Source organism: Dendrobates tinctorius, unplaced genomic scaffold, assembly GCF_039654945.1.
Source record: "Dendrobates tinctorius isolate UK_male_01 unplaced genomic scaffold, ASM3965494v1 ptg000058l, whole genome shotgun sequence".
NCBI classification, from domain to species: Eukaryota; Metazoa; Chordata; class Amphibia; order Anura; family Dendrobatidae; genus Dendrobates; species Dendrobates tinctorius.
The window spans coordinates 23,347,756-23,359,592 of record NW_027361726.1 but is presented as its reverse complement, the minus strand read 5'-3'; the positions used below and the strand labels follow the sequence as shown (position 1 = coordinate 23,359,592).

The following is an 11,837-nucleotide window of genomic DNA, read 5'->3' as shown; positions in this document are numbered from 1 at the left end:
TAGAGCCTCTAATGGTGAGGTTAGACTTGGCTCCCGATGAATGCCAGGTGCCACTTTAGGACGACCCAACGGACGTGCAGCAGCTGGACCCAGAGAACAGACTGGAGGGAGCAGCTGGCAGAGTTTGTATAAGAATGCAGCAGACAAAGTTCGCATCAGATTGCAGCAGAGTTTGCACCAGAGTGCAGCTTACAGAGTTTAAATCAGAGTGCAGCAGGCAGTGTTTGTATAAGAGTGCAGCAGGCAGGATTTGCACCACAGTGCAACAGGCAGGATTTGCACCAGAGTGCAGAAGGCAGGATTTGCACCAGAGTGCAGCAGGCAGGACTTGCACCAGAGTGCAGCAGGCAGGATTTGCACCAGAGTGCAGCAGGAAGGACTTGCACCAGAGTGCAGCATGCAGGATTTGCACCAGAGTGCAGCAGGCAGGAATTGCACCAGAGTGCAGCAGGCAGGATTTGTACCAGAGTGCAGCAGGCAAGATTTGCACCAGAGTACAGCAGGGACTGGTATGCAACCTTATACAATGTAGACTGCAAAATAGGAAGGTTTCTCAGGCACCTCCCTAGTGGAGAGGAAGCAATATATACAGTACATAATGCCTCTCAACCATTGGCTGGGGAGGAAATAGCAAGTGCATGCATTGACCCTTTAACAGGGTAGGAGCGTGCGCGCGTGCCCTAAGGACATGGCTGGAAGCCCAGCTGGAAGTGCTGCTGGGAGCATGCAGAGCATGAGGAAGAGAGGAACCGACCGCAGCACGGGCGAGTGAAATGACACGCCAGAGACCCTGCCTGTCAGAGCAGGGATGCGGTGTGGCGCTAACAAGCCGGAACAATTCCCACGGAAATGGTGCAGGTGCCAGGGACCTGGCTTCCTAGTGGGGTGAAGGTAACCCCCCAAGGGTCCCCTGAAGAACTGGAGGGTGTTAATCGAAATCCCTCAGAGTGCAGTGGACTTTCTGCATCTCTCAAATGGGCGCCATCATTCAGCTTGCAAGAACTACGGGCTGGGGAGGTGAACCCTACGAGGGCAGGATTCGGTGAAGACACATGTGCCGCAGCAGATCAGGTGGTTCAAAGACTTAGGGTCACCAGATCCTACCCAGGTGGGTTATGGGAGCGTGAAAACAGTGGAGGAGGACCCTGGCCTGTTTAAATTTCCTGACCAGCCTTGGATATGGTGGAGGCCACCATCTCCCACTGCTTGGGCCACCTTCATGTAGGAGAGAAGTACCACAAATGTGAATTTTGTTGCTGCTGACATTGCCCAGAGGAGGTTGTTAAGGACATTTGCCTGTTTTGCCTTTGGGGCTGAAAAGGCCTGAAGCAGCTAAGTTTGGTTGTACCAGTGTTTGTTTGCTTTTCTTTTTTTTGTTGCACCTTTTTCTGCTGGAATAGCAGATGCTGGTACTCTCGGAGGGTTTTTGAGCTCCTTCACAACAGAGACTGTACGATTCTGGACTGTTTTTCAAAGGAAAACTACTGCTGTGTTGGCCTACGAGGCCAATTGATAAAATGGACATGGACACTTTGTTTCCATAATAATAATAATAATAATCTTTATATAGCGCTAACATATTCTGCAGCGCTTCACAGTTTGCACACATTTTCATCACTGTCCCCGATGGGGCTCACAATCTAAATTCCCTATCAGTATGTTTTTGGAGTGTGGGAGGAAACCGGAGTACCCGGAGGAAACCCACGCAAACACGGGGAGTACATACAAACTCCTTGCAGATGTTGCCCTTGGTAGGATTCAAACCCAGGACCCCAGTGCTGCAAGGCTGCAGCGCTAACCACTGAGCCACCGTGCCACCGGTGTTTCCAGGGTCCTTACCGAAAAGTACTGGTACTACTGAAACGTTTTATGGTAATGGACGCTCACATTTGCTGTTCTGAGGCCCTTAGATGAGAAGGGCCGTATCTACAAAAATAAAGAAGACATCGGGACCAGCCTGCAGTCTGATGTTTTATAATGTTTGATAGATTTTATAATAGCTTATTTCTGCACCAACTCTTCTTTTAAGGTCTGACATGGTCTGGGACAACCATGATTAACAGTGGTGAGGGCTGGTGGTTTGCTCCCTGACACTCCGAGGGTTAAATACATTTGATGTTTATGTATGTTATGAAAAATGATACCCACTGGGGCTGCAGTTAGATTAGATTGGGTGAACAGTAATAGCCGGCCCAGTTTGGAAGGGGGAACTGAGAGTTAGTGGCAAGTCCAGGAAGTGACAGAGTCAGTCAGTGTGTGGAGAGCAGTGTCTGAAGTAGCAAGCCTAAGTCGAGAGGTTGCTAGGGACAGGGTGGGCCTAATTCTCGAGGCAGTGGATTGCCAAAAATACCCTTCCATGTGATTCCGTCTAATGGCCTGGGGCAACCTTGAGATGGACGTCGGAGGCCTGGGGCAAACTCAACCTGTGAAGCTACAGGGAAAGATGGACTCAGACTACATGGGTATTGCAATCTGAATATACTGCTAGTGGTGGAGAAGACTCCCTAAGGCTAGAGAAGCCAGTCAAAGGGACATTCTACCTATACTGAGAACCAGGTCTGAAGTTGCATCTGGTACCTGAGGGAAAGATGACAACCCATTGGGCCTTATCCTCTATATCTGCCTGTAAATACTGCTATTCACCAAGTAAAGGTTTGATTGTTTTTATGAACCTCGGGTCTCCTCCATTAATTACTGCCCTGGTTCCAGAAGAGGGATTTCTGAACTCAGAAGAAGAGGCCTGTAGCCCTAATGTAAGTGTGATGCACCTCACACACAGCAGCAAACCAGGACTGGGACACGAGATGTGGGAAGAGAAGCTCGCCTATGACTTCCTTGCTTGGGCTTTTTATATACAGTATATTATATCTTATATTATATCTGTGCTTGCAAAAGTTCCCCCCCCCAAGTCCAAATGCTAATCACAAATGTTGAGTTTTCCAGCGCTGCTCAGGTTTCCCAAAACACGTGCATGATCAGCATGTACTGTGCATGTGTCCTATTCTGATCACGACAGTAACGCTTACCTCCTGATGCGCTGGAAGCCGTGTAATTGGTATTTATTCATACATCATTGTCATGTTACATTATTTGCCTCATGCTTCCAAATGTGGCGGCTGTGCTGAAGTTTTGAAAAAAAAGGCAGCAAAACACAATCAACATGACTGCTACACAGTGGCATAACTATGGGCCCTGGTGCGAACTTTCAAATGGGACCCCCTCCATGCCAAAATACACGTACATCTCTGCTCCGTACACCCCGCACACACGCGGCTTCGCTCCGTACACCTCGTACACACGCAGCTCCGCTCCGTACACCTCGTATGCACGCGGCTCTGCTCCGTACACCTCGTACGCACACGGCTCTGCTCCATACACCTCGTACGCACGCGGCTCCGCTCCGTACACCTCGTACACACGCGGCTCTGCTCTGTACACCCTGTACGCACGTGGCTCCGCTCCGTACACACGCGGCTCCGCTCCGTCCACCTCGTACACACACGGCTTCGCTCTGTACACCTCGTACACACACGGCTCTGCTCCGTACCCCTCGTACACACTCGGCTCTGCTACATCCACACTGTAAACCCCTCCTGACCCCCCACATAAACTTTACCTCATTCAGCACCATGACAACCAGCACAGCAGAGTCCTGCAGACACCGAGGCCCCTGATCATGTGACCCCTGACTCCTCCCCTCCTGTGACCTCATCACAGGTCATGTGCACACATTAGAGAAAACAGCCTAGCGACCTCATTGCAGGCTGTGAGGGGCTGCTGTCAGTGAGTCTCTGCGGGGAGGGCGAGGATAGGGTGCATGGGGGGGGGCGTGGCGGCTCAGTGCAGTGCAGGAAAAATAGACTCCTGGGCGGGTGGGGGTCAAAAATGGGACTGTCACGTGAGAATCGGGATGGTTGGGAGATATGCCTGCCGGGCTCCTGATTCCCCCCAGGCCAGGTCGCAGTGGAGAGTGCTGCGACCGTGGTAGTTACGCCCCTGGTGCTACATGTGAATATACCTCTGGCTTATGACTTCATGGGAATATGTGCGATAGGACAGCCTGCCCGTCTCTGTGGAACCCATCAGTGTGCAATGATGTGATTGCAATTTTATAATCACGAAGCAAAATGCTTACACCAGCAGAACTAATGATAATTTACCACAGTGGAATACGATGGTGCTTTTTGCATTGTGGGGTTTAATTGGCATAACCTAGTTTTAGTAAATTATCTGCGCTCGTTATTGATCTGTCCTCGGCCCTCATGCAGACTTTGTGCCGGTGAGACACCGTTGCAGGAGACTGCACGATTAATAATACAACAGTGTCCTTAATTCCATTGACCTGATTTCCAGTGTGTTCAGAGTCATACACCAGGACTTACCATCTCCTTCAATGCTGCTCTCGGCTATGTGCATAGAGAAAGAAGTGACTTGTTTTTTGGGTCAAGCATTTTAATGAAATCATCAAAGAAACATTAGTGTATAGGGAATTAATAGTTTGCAAAATGTCAATAATTTATCAGGGGCACAAGACTTTGAGAGCTTTTTACTATCCAATAGGTGTATGTGGGTCGCTGTGGGGTACTCGGTACCGGGCCGGTATCAGTGGGATGTGTGACAGCAGCGGTGACCCGGACCGTGGCCCTGGGCGCCCAAGTAATAGGAAAATGTGAATGGTGGAATGTAGTTAGATGAATAGTTCGTGACGCCACCTGTGGTGCTCGGCAAGGGAGGTGTTAAGCCGACGCTGCATGCAGAGCCGCGGGGACTGATGGTATGGTGCAGCAAAGATGTAAAAGCTCCCCACAGGCGAAGCTATAGTCCCAGGGCAGTGTAGATGTGGTTGGCAAGGGGATGTAGCGGTGCCGGAAAGGTAGGAAGCAGACAAGACACAGTGGGGTGCAATTTCTGTACCTTTACTTGATAACTGCAGTCCAGGGTCCTGATTACAGATGGTACCGGCGGAGCAGGCTAGCCTGGAAGCAATTCAGGGATTCTCTCTCAGCAGATGGGTTGTGCAGTCTCCTTACTAGCGCTTATTTGCGGGATCTCCAGTACCGAGTTACACTGAAGTTCCTCCTGTCAGATGTTCTCAAGAACCACACTTGCACGGCAGACAGCTGTAGCCTATCTCGGGGACTCCTCTCTCCTGAGTCCCGGCTCACTATCCAAGCTGCTGTTGTGCCCTCAAGTCTTAGATGGGAGTAGGGCATTTACAGCCTCCTACTCCTCTGGTGTCTGTTGCAGGACCGTTAGTATCCATACAACCGTGGAGACCAGGCTCCAGTTCATGCGCTCTCTCCAGAGATGAGCTCTTCCTCTCAGCTCTATCTCAGCGCTCCTTCCACACGTCTGCACACTTCACCCTCTGCAGACTAACCACTCCTTCCTCCTGGCCCTCAGAGAGCACTCTTCCCCTTAATCCTGGTTCAGAGAGAGTTCCCCCTGCTGGCCTGGAGTGGAACTGTGTTGCATGCATAGATTGACTGCGAGAGAGACCCATCATTGCCTCCAAGCCTGGCATTACCCTCCCCTTGGAGGAAGGCAAAGCCACTATGGCGGCCATACTCCTGGGGCGCCACATATGCAAAATATATTAGTGACCAGTGCTCAGAAACAGAAGCTGCCATGACTGTTAGAAGATACAGGTTGTTTTAGGCCGGTCAGTGGAGTCGATAAGACAGACCTCCAACTCCTCAATTTTCCTGACTCCCAACTGTGACTCCACAGCACTGCCTCACTACTGAGCATGTAGATAAAGTGCAGTACAGATTAATCTCCACTAAAAGCCTAGATCCTTAGATCAGGAATAGGACATGTTATAACTTTCCCAAATTCTTCTGAAAAAAATTACATCACATACTGCATTGAACTACTGTACAAATTTATTATATTTTTTAGGAATCGGCATTGCTCCATTTTAAACCAACTCCACAACTCCACCAAAATGAACACTGACTCCACAACTCCGATACTGCCTCTAGAGCCCTGGTTTTAGGGCAACCTGCACCTGACACTCCATAGCCAAAGTGCAGACCCCGTAAACAGGTGCTGCACTGATGTGATAGGGAACAATGTGGAATTTGATACCTGCAGCCATGAAAGTGTAAGAAAGGACCACTCCAGCCTGTACATGTCAGGTCTGCTAAGCAGGACGCTTTATGGAATTGCTATTTATTCTGACTCTTCTTGCTGGCTGCGAATCCCAAACATTCTAACTATCAGCTTCTTAGATAATTGTGTAACTTGTACTTACACCACCAGGCGTACACAGTAGTTTTAACTCCACTGGCAATGCAACTGTAGAAAGACCAGGAGAAACGATGTTGTTTTCTTCCAAAATCTTGTATTAGTTTACCATGAACAGTAGGTAAAATGGAGTAATCTTTACAGGGGAGTACACATGCATCTTGAGTAATGGCTGCTGTAGGCTAAACTGAAGAAGAAGGGAGGAGCAACCTAATACAGAGCTCAACTACCAGAGGTACACAGGGACAATTTTCACACAGTCTAATTCTACCTAGCAACAACATGGAATTTTACTGATTCGATGTTCCCTTTCGTGGGACACAACACTCCCCGTCTGAAATCATCAGATTTCATAAGTCCTTGTGTGAGATAAGGAGACGACTCTGTCCCTCGACGTTGTGAATCCTGCAATAAGAGGAGAGAAGAAAAACAAAATAATGCAGAAATCAAGTCCATACTTGTAGTAAAATGTAGAGCATGAATAAAAATGAGTCCAATAGAAAACCCATCGTCGGATTGGGGAAGCCGTAACATGCCAACTCTTCCACCAACCCAACAGAAGTTCCAGACCATAAGGGGAAGTTAAAGTTCAGTTGGATGCTGATAATCCTGTGTCCTAGCACAGCAGTAGCATGTGAAGGTATGCTCCCCGCCGTGGCAGAGTCCAGCGACAAAGTTACGCTCATGTGACTCCTGTTCGAAGGAGCCAGCAAACTGAACCATTTGGAGAGGTTCCTGCAGCTGTAGTCTTTGTAGATGCGTCGTAAGAAACGTAGACTTGATGACGGTTGAAAGAATCTTTAAAGAAATACGGTGCCAGACTTGGAGTTGCTGTAAGGCCTTTAGCGACTTCTTCCCCCTCTTCCACCTTTGCTGTCTCTGAGATGGTAACATAGTGTTCCTGTTGATGCCCTGAGTAGCGAGCTGTCTCAGTGATGCCCTGCCTTGAACTACGATGGGTGTTTTGAACCCAAGAGGACCGTGGATGCTGTTTTTAACAGGTGAGGCTCCTCGTTCAATAGGAAATTCATCACAGGGTGATGTTTGGGAAGTGAACGTGTCTTGTTCGACATCCTGCAGTATGCTGAGGCTGCGCTGCATGGGGCAAACGCTAGCACCATCGGTAAGAGGTAGGCTGTTGAGAGAGAGGCTCTTACTCTGAGCACTGAAGTCTAGCTCGGCTTCGGCTTGACCAGGCTTGTGATGGAGATAGGCGTCAAAGGTTGGGAACTTAGCAGTTACTTTCTGCGGATCCCTTGGGAACTCGGTCTTTGCTGGAAGAGAAGGTGAGGGAGCTACACAGCTGTTATAGTTGTAGTCAGTGGGTTTGATGCTCATGATCCTGATGATCACCTTGTCTTCCTCTGTAGGTGGTGAGTTGTTGTCCTTTGTTGTAGGACCGAATGCTGTTCCCTCGAGGTTGTAGTCTCGAGGATAAAGCAGACTTGAATTGTCAGATGGTTGTTGTTGACACTTAATGTCGTTTGACTTCTTCATCCAGTAGTGACGTGGGTCTGGAAGGAGGGACAAGTCATGGTGATCTGACGTAATAAGGGTTTTGTAAGAGGAGATATTGCTTGGATCCTGTGTCTGGTCACTACAGACATTGCCGATGATAACCCAGCCTAGCTTGAGGCGCTGGGCATACGGTTCATTGAGTAGTCCGTGGATTTGTTGACGCATCTTGTGCAGTCGTATAATGTCTCTGCTGAGGAGAATTAGGATATCTGCCTTGTCGTCCAGGGGTGGCATCTCTTTGGCTATCATTCTGAGATGAGGATGCTGAAGAGCATCTTCTGACATTAGGATTTCTTCCCTGTTGAATGGAATTTGGTTACACTCAACAAGCGCGGGTAGTGGTATCTCTTAAGAGAAGTTATTATGAGGCCACCAGCCCTTCTTCCAGAGGTTTTTATAACGCCGCTGCAGGTGCCCAAAGTGTTAAGATAGACTTCTCCTTTTAAGTCGAACAAGTTGAAGAGTTCTGACCTGGCCAGTGATTTGTTGCTCTGGTCGTCAAGACTAACGTACACCTTGACTGCCTTCTCTGGATGACCATTGGGATACACCCTTGCCAGGCAAATCTTCACGCAGGACATATCTCGAAGACCTTCTCCGCAGACTTCGGTGCATGAGGAAGATAACGCAACTTGGATTGTCACTTGGTCTGAACTCTCCCCGCCATGGCTTGTGGTGGGAGAAGATGTAGATGCAGAGTCAGGTTGTGATGGATGGAGTGCTTGTACAAGGTCTTCGCTGTCACACTCTAGACACTTGATGGCGATGACACAGTCCTTCGCAAGATGTTCGGTAGAGGCGCAGCACCTGAAGCATACTCCAAACTTCTTCAAGAGCTCCTTTCGTTCTTGAAGGGGTTTCTTCCTGAAGCCGATGCACTCCTACAGGGGTTGTGGCAGTTTGTAAATTGGACACTGGCGATTCGGATTTTCAACCTTCTCACCTTCACTGCCTTTGTCTAGCGCTGATGTCGGTGTAGGCAGAACTTCTGTCTTTTTTGCATACACCAGACCACTGCGGTTGCTGTGGTGAGAGCACAAACTCCCGTACTTAGGGGATGATGCAGAGCCGCTGGGTTCTTCATAGCAGAAGCTGGAGTCAGTTTTGCACTCTGAAATCTCCTTGATGAAGTCACAGAAGAAGGAAAATGGAGAAAAAGAGGCTTGATTGGCCCTTTTGTATTTTGATCCGATAGTGGTCCACTTCTCTTGCATATTGTATGGCAGCTTAGAAACTATTGGGTTAACACCCTGAGTGGTATCCAGGTAGCTGAGACCAGGTAGGTGCGTGTCTGCCTTGGCTAACTGGAGCTCTAGGAGCAGGTCGCTGAGCTCTAGGAATTTTGAACTGTCCTTACCGGATATTTTGGGGAAATCCTGTAGACGCTTAAACAGTTCATTCTCTATGGCTTCAGGACTGCAAAAGCTACGTTCTAGTCTTTCCCATGCAGCCATGAGACCAGCTGCTGGATTTCTGATGTGGACTGATCTGAGCCTCTTGACCCGCTCTGTGGATTGAGGTCCGAGCCACCTGATTAGCAGATCCAGCTCTTCAGCAGCAGTGATGCCAAGGTCACTAATTGCGGCTTTAAAGGAAAATTTCCAGTCACTAATTACGGCTTTAAAGGAAAATTTCCAATCTCTGTAATTCTCAGGCTGGTCGTCGAACCTTGTGAGACCGGTGTTGGTGAGTTCTCGGCGTATCATGTACCTCACAAAATTGGACATGTCTGTTCTTTCTGACTTTGGAAAAGCATTTACTGGCTGAGTGATGCTGTTATCATGGGTCGTAGCTTCTTGGTTCAAGAACATGGGAAGATACGGAGTGGCATAGGCGTTTAGACCAGCAACCAGTTTGTGGCATATGATCTCTGTTGTATGCGGGACTGGAACCACACAGTTGTCGGGAGCGTAGTGCCTTCTCGGCATGTTAGGTTGCATGTAGACGTTGGCGCATGGCGTTTGCTGAGGTGTAGGGTCAGGCCGTGTAATGACGCATGAAGGAGGTTCGGGTTTGAATGTTTGCGGCACATTGGACTGACCTTGAAAGCTAGGAGCTGCAGGCCGGTCAACGTCCTGATGCTCTAGAGAGAGGTCAGTGTTGACGGGAATGTTATTGATGGTCAGGGGTTCGTTGGCTTGGCTCAGCTCGTAATTTCTTGTGCGCTTAAGTGGATCTTCCGTATCGAGTTCGTACGAATTGAGGCTGCCTCTTTGGCTCCCACCTAGAGCCTGCTCAAAGATCTTTAGCTTTACTACGGCAGCTGAATGTTCGTATTCCTTCTGCGGGGCTTCCATTTCCGCCTTCTCGCGTGCAGATTCAGCTTCCATCTCTGCTTTCTTGCGTGCAATCTCTGCTTTCATGCGTGTAGATTCCGTTTCCATCTCTGCTTTCTTTTGATCGAAAATGGCTTGCACTTTCGTAGATTCTGCTTCGGCACGCGCTCTTATGAACTGCTCACTGAGGGTTGAGTACCTTGATGAGCTTGACTTGACTGAGTGCTTTGAGCTCTTAGCGGACCTGGATCTGTGCGATGCAGCTTCTGACATCTGTGCGATTTTTGCTTCTGTCTTGTTCAGGATATCGCGCACAGTGCTATCTCGTTCGGCATTGAGCTGTTGGAAGTCCTGGCATTCCTTTATTGACGCTTGCATATTTAATTTCAGTAGAGTAGATATGTATTTTTTGCAAGAGTCTTTGTAATACTGGTATGCAGATTGCAATTGTTCAAGGGCTCCCTCTGGTGGTAACTCGTGAAAGTCATACTGGCAGATGCTGTTAATGTGACTCTGCAGTCTTTGCCAAAAGACGGATATATTACAAGAAAGTTCATGCTTAATGATTTCAAGGTTCTCTATAGCTTTCCTTGTAGGATTGGCTGATCGTTTTGATATTTTACTGCAAACTGTGAGAAGTTCTGTTTCCATTTCTTGCTGCTGTAGGACTGGCAGCGAAAGGGTTCTTTTGGTCTGGAACATAGTGGAAGAAGTGCAAGGGTGGGGGCTGTTCTGCTCCTGGTTGTCAAGGAGACCAATACAAAGTTGCTACAAGCTGAGCTGGAGAGCACAGAAACAAGTCTATGTAAGGCCTGTTTCACATTATTTTGATGGGAGGCAAATCCACCAGAGCGGTTAACAATGGATCCGCCTCCATCATGGGCTAAACGGATGCTACAGGATCTGTGTTGTGCACGGATCCGCTGGAGGGAAAATTTAAAGAACCGCGGCCTGGAAAGGAGAGAGAGAATTTTTTTTCTTTGCACAGCTGTTCCGGAACGCTACTCATGGGTTAAAAGCCCTGCTCCAGCGAATCTGCCGGGCATGTGCAATATAAATTAGCGGACCGTCGCTCGGAAAAAAACGTTGCAGAGTCTCATCCGCCCAGGAGACACTAAAAGTTTGACGATACATCAAAAAACGGGTGGGACGGACAACCATCAGTCAAGATCCGCCGCTAATGTAAGTCTTTCGTCCAAAATCTTGTATTGGTTTACCATGAACAGTAGGTAAAACGGAGTAATCTTTACAGGGGAGTACACATGCGTCTTGAGTAATGGCTGCTGTAGGCTAAACTGAAGGAGAAGGGAGGAGCAACCTAATACAGAGCTCAACTACAGGAGGGGCAATTTTCACACAGTCTAATTCTACCTAGCAACAACAGGGAATTTTGCTTATTGGAGGAAGAACTAAACAGAGAAATATACATTACAGGTTGGTCCCATTCGTGGGACACAACACTATTTATACCATTTTCTTATATATTCTGAAATATTGGTATAAATTGCACAATAAAAAGGTAGCAATACTATATGTTTAAAAAATATTTAGCATTGTAATTTGCTTTTGGGTTGTTATACGTACAGTGGGGAAAAAAAGTATTTAGTCAGTCAGCAATAGTGCAAGTTCCACCACTTAAAAAGATGAGAGGCGTCTGTAAATTACATCATAGGTAGACCTCATCTATGGGAGACAAACTGAGAAAAAAAAATCCAGAAAATCACATTGTCTGGTTTTTTTTTCATTTTATTTGTATATTATGGTGGAAAATAAGTATTTGGTCAGAAACAAAAT

At 48.0% G+C, this 11,837-nt stretch overlaps 1 protein-coding gene across 2 annotated transcripts in view; it reads left to right on the top strand.

Annotated features, from left to right (window-relative positions):
- Positions 1–10,844: 10,844 nt before the first annotated feature.
- Positions 10,845–11,837, top strand: part of DGLUCY (D-glutamate cyclase) — a 227,913-nt gene continuing 226,920 nt past the window's right edge. For both annotated transcript variants that reach the window (XM_073578173.1, XM_073578170.1), the window contains exon 1: positions 10,845–11,225. The gene's annotated coding sequence lies outside the window, so the exon portion shown is untranslated. The remainder of the gene's footprint in view (positions 11,226–11,837) is intronic.